Source organism: Syzygium oleosum, unplaced genomic scaffold, assembly GCF_021117445.2.
Source record: "Syzygium oleosum isolate NSW1041296 unplaced genomic scaffold, Sole_v2.1 Sole_v2.27, whole genome shotgun sequence".
NCBI lineage: Eukaryota > Viridiplantae > Streptophyta > Magnoliopsida > Myrtales > Myrtaceae > Syzygium > Syzygium oleosum.
Window position 1 is genome coordinate 3,803,021 of NW_026607511.1, and position 11,777 is coordinate 3,814,797.

Sequence of the window (11,777 nt, forward strand, 5' to 3'; positions counted from 1 at the left end):
GAGCGTTAGGATCGGTGCGCCCTGTTAACAACCCAAGAGTTAGGATTAGCTAAGTGCCCTACAACGTCCAAGCCATATAACAATTCCAATACCAAGAGTTACTTTACAACTTCCTCTCGGAGACATATCGTCCAACGGTTTATGGTCGGTCGATTGAGGAGTAAATTTCAATCATCTCAAACTCCAAATTCATGGCTGGACTCATTCTAGCGAGAGGAAATGGAGCCTAAGCCAAGTTCACTTTATAAGAACATATCTCGGTCAGATTTATGCTCGAATAATCCTGGATGCTGCTACCCAGACAATTCATCGAACATGTGATGAGCGGTTGATTGCAGAATAGATTCTTGTCATTTCAAACTCGAGATTACAACCAAAGTTTCAGTTATTATCAAAGCCAGGGCAAGGCGTTCATAATCAGAGAAACAAACTCGGAATATATCAATTTTGCTGCTTCAAGTCGGGGCCTTCTTCCTCGAACCATAGAACCTTCCTCCGGAGGTAAGACCGCAGCTGCTCCGATGCTTCGGGACTCCTGGCGAAGCCCAACATCACGGAATCGCGAACCCTGGAACCATATTTCTCTAGGGCAAAGCTGATGCCTCGGTCGTTCTTAGGCAATGGGCACAGCTCCGGCCCACTCAGCCTCCTGCACGTAAACACCACAAGCCAAATCCCCCAGGACCATCTGGCTGGGCTCCCGGAAGTTGACAGCAGGGGAGAAGAACTCCCTCTCCGATCTTACGGACGCCCTCTTCTCTCAGATCCTCGAGCCGACGGATCTCGCTGACGACGAAAGTCGATCTGTTCCTCAAAACTCGACCCTCGCTTTCTCGACCTCGGTCGCATGGTCCTGAAGCTGAAGTTTCAAGACCTGGATCAGCGTAACGTCATCCGCGGTCCGAACACCACCGGCTTTCCTCCGCATCTTCACGCGGCGATGGATGTCGCGCGGCAGGGCAAGGGCGCGCCTCTCACGCCGCGTCTCCTCTCGGTGACCAAGAAAAGGGAAGAAGGAAAGGGGGAATTTCGGGCTGGGGCCTTGCTATTGTGGGCTTAATTTTCGTTTGAAGGGCCTAAATTGGGCATGGGCCCTTTTTATTTGATGGGCTACAGAACAATCTCAAAAGGTTTGGGCTTGGGTCTGATAAGATTTGATGTGCTAAGGTTTGCGTAAGTTGTTTTTCCCTGTAACATAGTAATGGCCTGATGATTAGTTGAAATTGCTCCAGAGTTTGATTAAAGAAAACATTCATCTGACGTCATAAATGACTAGAGATTGGCTACTTACTCTGGAATATAAATAATAAATGATGGAGTGCCCTACAGGAATGACTTCTTTTTATAGCCAGATCCAATCATGTGTTTCTCTATAGAAAATTGAAATCAAAGTACTACATGCGATGATGTCTGCATCACATGGAAGCATACTTAGGTTCATGGAGATTTTATGTAGTTTGAGTATCACAACAAGTGACCTGGAAGTGTCGCGATGGAGAGAACTACCACGAATCGAAAGCTCAGCTCATGTGGAAGTTTTGGATTATGTCTTGATCGATCTGAGGTTTACCATCAAACTCAAGGTTTGACTATCCCAGCAAAGCCACGTTTAGCAACGTCATCTGCTTTGGCCATGGAGTGTGCAGCAGAGCACTGACCCAATTGGATTGCACCAGCCACATGAATTTTGTTCGGAAGCAAATAACAAAAGCTTGCCCACAAAACGTTGATCGGAGAGCAACTTGAGCTTCAAGATTGCTTAATCGGATACAAGGAATACGATATCACCGAGTAACTTAGGACTTGTAGCTAAGGATCAGTTCATACTTCGATGGGAGACAAATAGTTTGACACTCCCTGGCTTTCTAACATTAACCCCTTTCGATACCAACTTTCTAAACTCTCACTAGAACCCATGCCAAATGCTCATCGCAGTTCAACATGATAGACATGTCAAATTCCAATACCCATACTATTATGTCTAAGCAAAATGCTATCATATATCGAACTCGTCGTGGTTATACCCAACATTCATGTTAACTATGTTTTACTAACTAGGTCACATCGATCCATGCAATAACTCCACTTTGTAAGACCTGGACATATCCACAAGATAATAATAATGATATAGGATGGAACATATTATTCTCGATCACAAAAAGCATCTAATTTATTTCATGCCTATCCAACTACATACTACAAAAGCATAGACAAGGACATTAGTCAATCGAAGACGTTGTAAATCTCTTGGCTATATTTAACAGAGAAGAGGATGGAATAGTCGAGGACGTTCTGACCTATTTCATCGACATCTCACAAATGAATAGAGACATAAAAGTGGCAGCCCAACCTATGTAATTGACCCCCTTATATAGCCAAAACTGGCCAACTCAAACTTCAGAGAACTATTTACTAAGAACACAATTAAAGTAGCAGTCTAAAGATACACAAACCACCTATATGAATATCATGCGGACACTTCAAGGAATCGCACGCATCACTATAGGGCTCTCTTCTCGGTGCACTGCGGTAAGTCGGCGAACATGACCAACAAAATCTGCAACGGGTAACAGCATTTCCATTTGGGTCCAATTGCAACTACAGTGAACATTGTCCCTAATAACTTGAGCGCTGACACGGGGACTCATGGTGCTAGTACTACAGCTTGTATAAAAATTCCACCGGTGCGTGTTGCGCGCATGCATCGGGCAATGGTGTGCTTGAACACCCATACTGTATAGCGTGCATCGATTCCGCAAGAAAGCAACTCTATCACGAGTGTGGCTAGACTATCAGTGCTCAAATTCAACTCAAGGATTGTAAGAGTTAGGTACAAGGAATATTCGTCCATGGAATGAGACTAAGTGTGAGGGTTAATCTTTCGCTGAATAATGGAATGTTGCCTCCATGTAAGAGATCGGGTCTAAATATATATGATGACAAGATTGTCCTTCTCAACGACTTGGGACTATTATGCATGTGTAACTATTTCAATCAACAATGATGAAGATGATTTTGATGATGAGAAACCGAAATATTAGAACGATAAACTCATCAATATCAATTACGTATCTAATACTCGAGGATGACCCCTATACTTAATTTCCCCATGTAGGATGTGAAGATAACTCTAAGGGATTTTTAAGTGGTAAACGATTGGGATGTCGTAGATTCAATCATTCATCGAATCTGAATCCATGAATAAAGAGAATGGTCACTTCGTGGAGAACACACGAAGAACTTGCCAATGCTATTAGATTTAGTGAATGGCCTCTCCTTCAATCTGTTTAATTTATGGCTCTCTTCTTAGCGTTTGACGATTTCGAATCAGAGGCAGGTAATTATGTCAGATGAGAGTTTTCCGAGAGTTTACGCGGAGGAGAGAGAGGTTGAAGTCAAGGAAGAGGAGCATTGCAAGAGGGGAAGGAAGAGGAAAATGAACAGTGCCTAAAGAAAAGAAAGAAAAGGAAGAAAAGGAAAACATAAACGAAATCATAAAAAAAAAAAAGCAAAACGACGTTGTTTTCCATAAATTTGTTCATGTCAAACGCCGGTGGTGTTACAGACCAAAAAAATAAAAATAAAAATGCCGGTGGTGCCACGTAGGACCGCCGGCAATGACGAAATGCCCAGTCAGCATTTATATGCCTAAATTAAGAATTTCATGCAAATATTTAGTACTACATTGGCAAAATTGAAATCTGACTAAATTGATAATCGTACAATAGGTTTAGGATTGACTGATTAATATTCACTAGAAATAGAGAGCAGTAAATTGAGGAAAGAAAAGAAACTATTAATTTTGCTCTCAAGAAGATTCTGCATGAATAGCTTGCCCACCTTTTCCGTATCAAGTTGATAATCCGAAGAATTTGACGAGTGTAGGAAAGCTATCGAGAGAAAGGAATTTAAATTGTTTGTGCTTTCGGGTTTCTTGTGGATTCAGAGCATGCACTTATATTATGTTTGATAAATATATTGCAATTTTATATCTCGAAACTACGTGATGCGGTTTGAATCCACTTTATTAAAGCAAACTACACGCAAAGTCTAGTGAAAATTTGATCGATGTGAATATTTGTCGTCATAATTTTCAGTTTATTATTTGGCTCACGAAAATTTATGTCAGCACCAACATTTAGAGTTATATAACAGATATAATCTTAGACCCTTGCATCTTGCTAGTTGCTTAATATAGGGGACAAAAGTTAGAGGGGACTTAAGAACCTCGAACTCGAGTTTTGCATGTGAGAATCCTCTTCAATGGAGACTTTGGCTCCAATTAAACTTTTGAGCCTAGGAGTCCCAACGAGCAGCAATGGTGCCCAAGTTGAGATAGACTCAATCCCCATACTTAGTGTTCAAAACTCGATTTACGTCGATCATGTATTAATTTCATACCGGAGCTTGACTCGAATAAAAAGTTGAGTTTTATATATAAATATGTGCACACGAGTGCGCACGCGTATGGCTAGGGATGTCTATGCCTAATTTTATAATATTATTTTTTTTAATTAGGTTCAAAAGTTTGTTGAGCTAGAGTATTGACAAGCTCGAGTTTCAATTTGACACGACGCGCGAGTAGTTTGAGCTAGAGCTTGAGTAGAAATCAGTTGAGACGTTCTCAAACCATCGTCAACCCAAGCTTGAACAACTCGCGAGATCTTGACTTAGTTTCACTCCTAGTAGGTCTTCACATATGCTCGTAGAGAAAGGAGTAGGGTATACGTCGGGTGTAGGTAGAAATTTTCCCCAACTCGACTGGCATAACAAGCGATCATATCTTGTGCTAGCACAAACTGGCTATAATACGTAAATTCTCATTTTAATGTACAAGGATATGAGAGAGCGTGGTTTGCCACGGCGTCAACAAGGTCGAATTGTATAATATATATGCCCAAATTCACCAATTAAACAGAGGAGCAAAAACCTTCTGATTAAATGAAGATTCAACCAAGATCCTAAGTCACTTCATTTGGAAATAACAAAGGCTCTTAAACCTAAAAGAATTAATGCCCGAGGATCCTATGAGAAAGGAGCCCTTTTTATACCCAACTCAATTTATGAGTTTCTCTACATTAAACGAAAGAGAAATAGAGGGGAAGACAGTGAGTGAACACTATCATCAAATCATGTCCACAACGCACAAAATCGCAGTCCTGCTCATGGTACCTTCACACTGGCTTTATATCATAAGAAGTGACCGGGATTTGACTTTTCTGGGCAAGGTATGCAATGGAGAGCAGTTCTACGATTGAGACGAGTATGCTGTGGCATTGTACGCTGGAGGTGTCAAAATTGAATTGAAAAATCAAACCGAGATACGAACTGAACCGAATTGAATCGAATAAAAAATTTTGTGCATCTTGATTCGGTTCAATTTTTTGTTTAGATAATAAAAAATAACCATTCTTTTTTTTCAATTAAAAAAGGATGTATATATATAAATAGTAGTGTTTCCAGATAATCTCAACCTGAGCTTCGGCAACCGGATAAGCTCTTGTAAAATACCAGGCGACATCCATCCCCTCTGCGCGCGGCGGAGACGGGCGAAACGAAGGACGCAAGCGAGAGCGACGGCAAAATGGAATTCGAAAGGCAGCGACGAAGTGGAAGAGGTCAGAACAAAGCAAAAAATCGACGAACGTGTTTGGAACGACCTGATGATGGTTCAGCAGCCACGGCGCCGTGAGCTCGAGATGGCCCGGCGACAGATGAATCTGGTCCAGACGTGTACGAAGGACAAGGAGAGGGGAAACACTTTGAATTAGAGAGGAATTAGTAACGGCGGGATGGCGTCGCTGCGACTTGAACTATCTTCGAAAGGATCGTCGTTCATTGTTTAGCCGCCCACCACGACGGTCGAATTTGACCACGGAGTTTCCCGGTCGTTGAACGTGCCGCGTCTTCCGAGCAGAAGGTGTTCGATGAATTGCGCAAGAGAGAAACAGAGAGTGGTGCGATTCTGAAACAACAAGCAGAGGAAGATGTGCCTGGAGAAATCTCCACAGACAGCCGGTTCCTCGCGACATTCGAGCGATAACGGAGTCCATCAATCAAAACTCGCACTTGCCAGGTCGTTTCCATCTCCGATTGAACTCTAGAATTACTTTCGATTCATTCCAGATTTGTCCGTTGATTTCTGTTTCGGTTTGTTTTCTCCCATCCTCTCGCCGTCTTCCGACATTCCATTGCCGTCGGTTGCACTGTAGCGGAGGAATTGCAAGGAAGGTGTTTGATGGGATGACGACGCTGGACTCTCTTTTGAAGAAAACCTGTTCAAGAGAGAGAATCAGCGAGCTTTATCTGGTGGTGAGAGCAAGTTCAAGTTCGAGAGAGCAAGATGTTGTCGATTCTAAGATGAAAAGCCACTGCCGGAGGGCTCGGATGCTGTGTTGTTGGGAGAGAGGTTGTGGAAGAGTTGTGCCGCAGCGACGCGGTTCGTTACAGGGTTATGCTGCGGCGCCGAAAGAGATGACCGTGAGAAAGGCTCTGAATGCTGCTCTCGATGAGGAAATGTCTGCAGATCCTAGTCTCTTTCTAATGGGTGAGGAGGACGGAGAATACCAAATCGCCTTACAATCACAGAGGCTGGTTTCACTGGAGTTGAAGTGGAGTTTATGACATTCAATTTCGCAATGCAGGCAATTGACCACATTATAAATTCTGCTGCAAAGATGAACTACATGTGGGCTTGCAATATATCAGTCCCTATAGTTTGAAGAGGAGCTGCAGCAGGAGTTGGTGCCCAACATTCCCAAGCCCTGCGAAGACGTCGCCATCCCACCTGGAGGATTGTCCGTGGCGTACAAAATAAGAGTTGCTCATGAACTGTGTAACATCTCCAGTATGTTCCTCCGACCAAAGTTGTTCCTCATCCTCTGCTTTTTCAGATTTGCTATCACAAATTTTTTAATGCAGTGTGTTAGTCGCGTTAATTGAATGCGTTTATCGTCGAGGAGTTGATAGTTTGCATGGTCGCAAATTTAATTGGTGTTTGCTCAAGTCTCGTTTTCAGTTGCTACTATGACGGTATCAACACAAGCACAGAACAATGAGATATACATGACACATATGCTCAATATAATAACGTTGGTGCAGGATGGGACCGTTGTTATTACTGATTAACTCAGCTTGTAATGTTTGGTATTTAGCCTCAGAAAGCCTTTTTTTTTTTTGGTAAGGTAAGATATGGCCTCAGAAAGCTTCATGTCTCCTTTGTCCTTTTCCTGCCTTCTTTTGTTTGAAAGGGTAAGCATTCATTCGCAAATTCTGGACATGCTCCTCTTGTTTCAAAGTAGTAATTGCTTTTGCTATTCAATGACTCTTTACCCTCATAAACTTTGATCAGTGACCTATTGTTGCATAGCTTAACCGCTGTTCTCAAAATTTGTTATTCCATTTGGTAACAAGGGTAATTAGTTGATGATTCAGTCGTGTTGAATTTGATTTGTTAATTATGTGCTCTGGTGTTCCAGGAGTTGAATAAAGTTTTATGTGGATCTGCTTTGCTTCATGGTTATTGGTATCAATAGTATGTGCTGTTTCATTCTGTTATAGTACAGTGTAGGAAATTGGTGAGCTCCTAAAGCTCACTCCTAGGCAACGTCGTCATTGATTGTTAGGCCATTTGCTGCATTTGTTTCTCTTGTATACATGTATCTTGTGATGGCAAATTAGCATAAAGACTCTCTGGAAAGACAAATCATGGAGATGTGAGGAAGTATCTTTGTGGATTTTTTTATGCTACATGGGGGGAAAAAGCACATGGTTATGTAGAGATATCGGAGTCACGAGTAAGTGATAAGCCATCAAAGATATTATTTGTGATTGATGTCTATCAAGAAGCTGTGACTGATGCCTTTCTCTCGCGAATGCCGGCCAACTGGCAGAGAAGCGACGTCCCTCTGGCCTGTCCATGGCTCCTAATGAGCTTCACTGGCCACAATTTGTACAAATACCGAAGAGTTGATATTTGTTTGTTTTCTGTTGCTAGGCGAATCCAACTAGAACACCCTGGACGTGTACATATTTTGAACAGCCAATACATGAAAATTGTTAAATTGAACATGAGAAATGTGTGATGATTTAAGCTCACGATCTCAGCAGGCTATTGGTATGACATCACGGGATCACTAGGTTGAGAAAGGGATGCTCCAAATCAATGTCGCTGGCCAATTCAGGAGATGTGAGAGGCCTTGAAAGTGTAGGACCATGAAAATCCGGCGTAGAATGGCTCCCTCTGCATGTAGAATGTTCGATCCCACCTGTAGTGAAACATGAGAACTAAAATTGTTCAAAAAGTCTAGCTGGCGTCACGTGGTGCTTGCATGTAGAATGTTCGATCCCACCTGTAGTGAAACATGAGAACTAAAATTGTTCAAAAAGTCTAGCTGGCGTCACATGGTGCCTAGCTGGCGTCACATCATCGTTATAACATCTCCAATTAGACATGTAAGACACTGCATCGATATAACATGCAAAAATTGTTCAAAAAGTCTTCATAATGTATTGATTGCAAAATAATGTTAGTGCATTGGGCGATCGAAATCAAAATTTAGTGACTTAATTGTACAAAATGACTACATATGAAATTTACCCAACTCATGGAAAAATCTCATTTGTACACCAATTTGGTAGACTGATTGTTTAGACCAAGCACTTTTCATACCATCAGCCACATTGACCATCAGGTACAATGCAACTCTAAGATATTCCCACATATAGTAGGAGGGATTTTTTCATTCTAGATGGATTCCATATTGAACGTGAAACTAGCTTAGCACAGAAAATATAGAGACAAACTGAAGTTATTTGAGGAATTGCAAAACTTATGTCCCGAGGTTTCCTCAAGTGGAGATTTTTGTCTCTTGGAGTCCTTGAGTGAAAAGAAACGAAAATAATAATGGTTCAATAGGATCAAAACAAAAACTTGCATCTTCAAGCAAACGTCAATAGACGTGAGATTAGCGAATAAATCCACGACACTAAACACTCCATAATTTACGTTGTTGAATGTGCGTCCAAGAGATAAATGAAAGAAAGACAGAGATACGAAATCTATATTCTCATTACTAACTTCACGGAGTATCAAAGCCTTTGTCCTAGGCTTCTTATCTACTTGCTATGCCATTGGAGGTGATCCAGATACAACCATGACCAACAAAATCTGCAATAACGATGAGTACATGCCATGGGATGGTTTCGCGAATGCCCGACGTAACGTCCCGAATGAACTGAGTGCCAAAACGGCAAATAACTGGATACAGTTACTACAGCAAATTCGAGGATGGCAAGGAGTCATTTAATGGCCACGAAGCGTGCAACGGGGCATTGAGCAATCCGGATGGTACTGCATGCATGAGCAAAGCGCGGGATCGAATAAAAAACGAATGCGGACAGGGCACCGCGGTCCATATCCAACTTCGGGATTGTAGAATTAGGCACGAGAAACACTTATTCTCATAATGATGGGAGTGTTTCCTGTGAAGAATAGTCGGAGCCTTGGACAAAAGCATATATTTTTATGAAGCCTAGTTGATTAGTTGTTTCCTTCCTTGATATAGAAGGACCACGCGACTGGTGAGTACGCATGTCATGTGTCAACAAACATAAAACAAAATCCGTAGGATTAAGGCAAATAATCCTTTAATGTGTTATTGTATACTTTATATACATATAAAGGTATAAAGCACGTTTATCTGAGACCTTGTCTAAATTAGGATTCAAGCAATTAATCGTTGATTACTCCATGTTTGCTTTAAGAAGAGGAAATTCATTTATCATGATGTTAATTTCTGTCGATGACATCTTGATAACCAAAAATGACGTTGGGTTAATTTTCTAATTAGAGGAAATTTAAATAGGAATCTCAAATCGAAAGACCTAGGGAAAATTAAAATATTTCTACGGAAATGAAGTTGCGAGAAATAAACGTGGAATTTTCCTTTCAAAAATGAAATCAAACACTGTTCATTGAAGCGAGAACACACCGCAGACAGCAAGCAAACCCACATGATTTACAAAAGTGAATTTAAAGCCGTCAATTCAACAAACGAGCAATCTAAAGACAGAAGTGCCTTCCCAAAAGTACTATGGACAGGAACAAACGACATAATCAACACTAATCAATATGAGCAACAACAATAAGAGACGAATGAATCGATATCGAGTCGGATTCAAGAAGGATGCTCTCGCCTGTATACTTATGTGTCCTACCTGAAACTCAAAAAGCGAAACCTCAACATGAACTAATAGCATGGGATTGGCTAAGTATGACATAAGAAGGCACGGCAAAGCGATCATCTTATCCAATAATGTATCATTAGAAGTAATCCTACTGCTAGAATTACTAGGAATACTACCTCAAATCGAGCTCCACGCCAAGGACATCTAGGAGGGATGGGGCGACAGGAGCCCAATGGTGGGTCGATTGTGGCCGGTAGACGGCAAGCGGATAGACTTGTTTCCGCGAGAGAGATCGATGTATTCTCGATTGTGAGTTGTGATCGATTATCGATGGAGCCGAGGAAAAAAAATCACTAAAAATCTCAAACTATGCTCACTGTGACACATTTATCCTAAATTTTTTTTTATGATTGACCTCCAATTTGGAGAGTTTGCTTTTACATGGAAAAGAACAAAATATTGGACAGGGAAGAAAAACGGGACACCGAAAATCTCAAACTTGTACATGTGTGATATATTTACCCTCCGTCAATATTCTGCTGATGAATACCGTTAAAAATCTACCTACATGGACGAGGGAAGGCAAACGGTGGCTTACATGAAATCAAAACGACATCGATTTAATTGAAAAATCATCTGATGGAATCTTGACGGGAGAGTAAATTGATCACACATGTACATTTTTTGGGATTCTCGAAGTCAAAAAGAAAAAGTTCAGAGTAAATATGCCATAATGGACATAATTTTGGATTTCGGACGTCACAAAAAAATTTAAGGTAAATATGTCATAATGAATATAGTTTGGAGTTTTTTTATGAGTTTAAAAAAAATTGATGATGAGGAGGAGTTGGTGGATGAATCTTCCTCTCAACGAATGCCATCTTTTGTGCAGGTCTTCCTTTGACCGACTTCTTGTGAGCTCTCTATTTTCTTTTGCGTCTTTTTTTTTTCTATTTCTTATTTTATTTTATTTTATTTCAACACTTTTACTTCCATCTCATCCAACAACAACCACCGGTTCTACCCCAAAAATCCGAATGAAACTCCACCGCCTCGCTTTGCACCCTCATTCTCTCCTTGTTTTCCTCTTCACGCTCCTCCGCCTATTCTCGTCTCCGACGATGACGACTCTCAGATTGGCCTCGGCTGCCGCCGTCGATTGATGCCGATGATGATCCCATCCCACCTCAGCCTTGGCAATCGGATGAAGCTCTTGTCCACACCAGCCCGCATTCCCCACTTTGCGCGCGGCGGAGACGGGGGCGGCGAAATGAAGGACGCAAGCGGCGGCGGCGGCGATGGAATCCGAAAGACGGGGATGGAGTGGAAGAGAACAGGACAAGGCAAGAATCGACCAACGTATTTGGAATGAATCGAAAATTAACTCGAAAGGTCAATCGGATATGGAAACGACCTGACGTGATGACGGTTCAGCAGCGATGGGGCGGCGTGAGCTCGAGATGGCCCGGCGGCAGATGAATCTGGTCCAGACATGTGCGAAGGACAAGGAGAGGGGAAAGACTTTGAATCAGAAAGAGCTTGACGATAGTGATGGTGGAGACGGTGAGCTTGAGAGAGAAAATAATAAT

The 11,777-nt window shown here is 41.8% G+C and overlaps 1 long non-coding RNA gene across 1 annotated transcript; it reads left to right on the top strand.

Moving 5' to 3' along the window:
* The first annotated feature begins 5,464 nt into the window (after positions 1-5,464).
* On the top strand, positions 5,465-7,005 carry LOC130135103 (uncharacterized). Its single transcript, XR_008814592.1, has 2 exons — positions 5,465-6,547; positions 6,645-7,005. It is a non-coding gene; the product is annotated as an uncharacterized LOC130135103 (long non-coding RNA).
* The last annotated feature ends 4,772 nt before the right edge of the window (positions 7,006-11,777 follow it).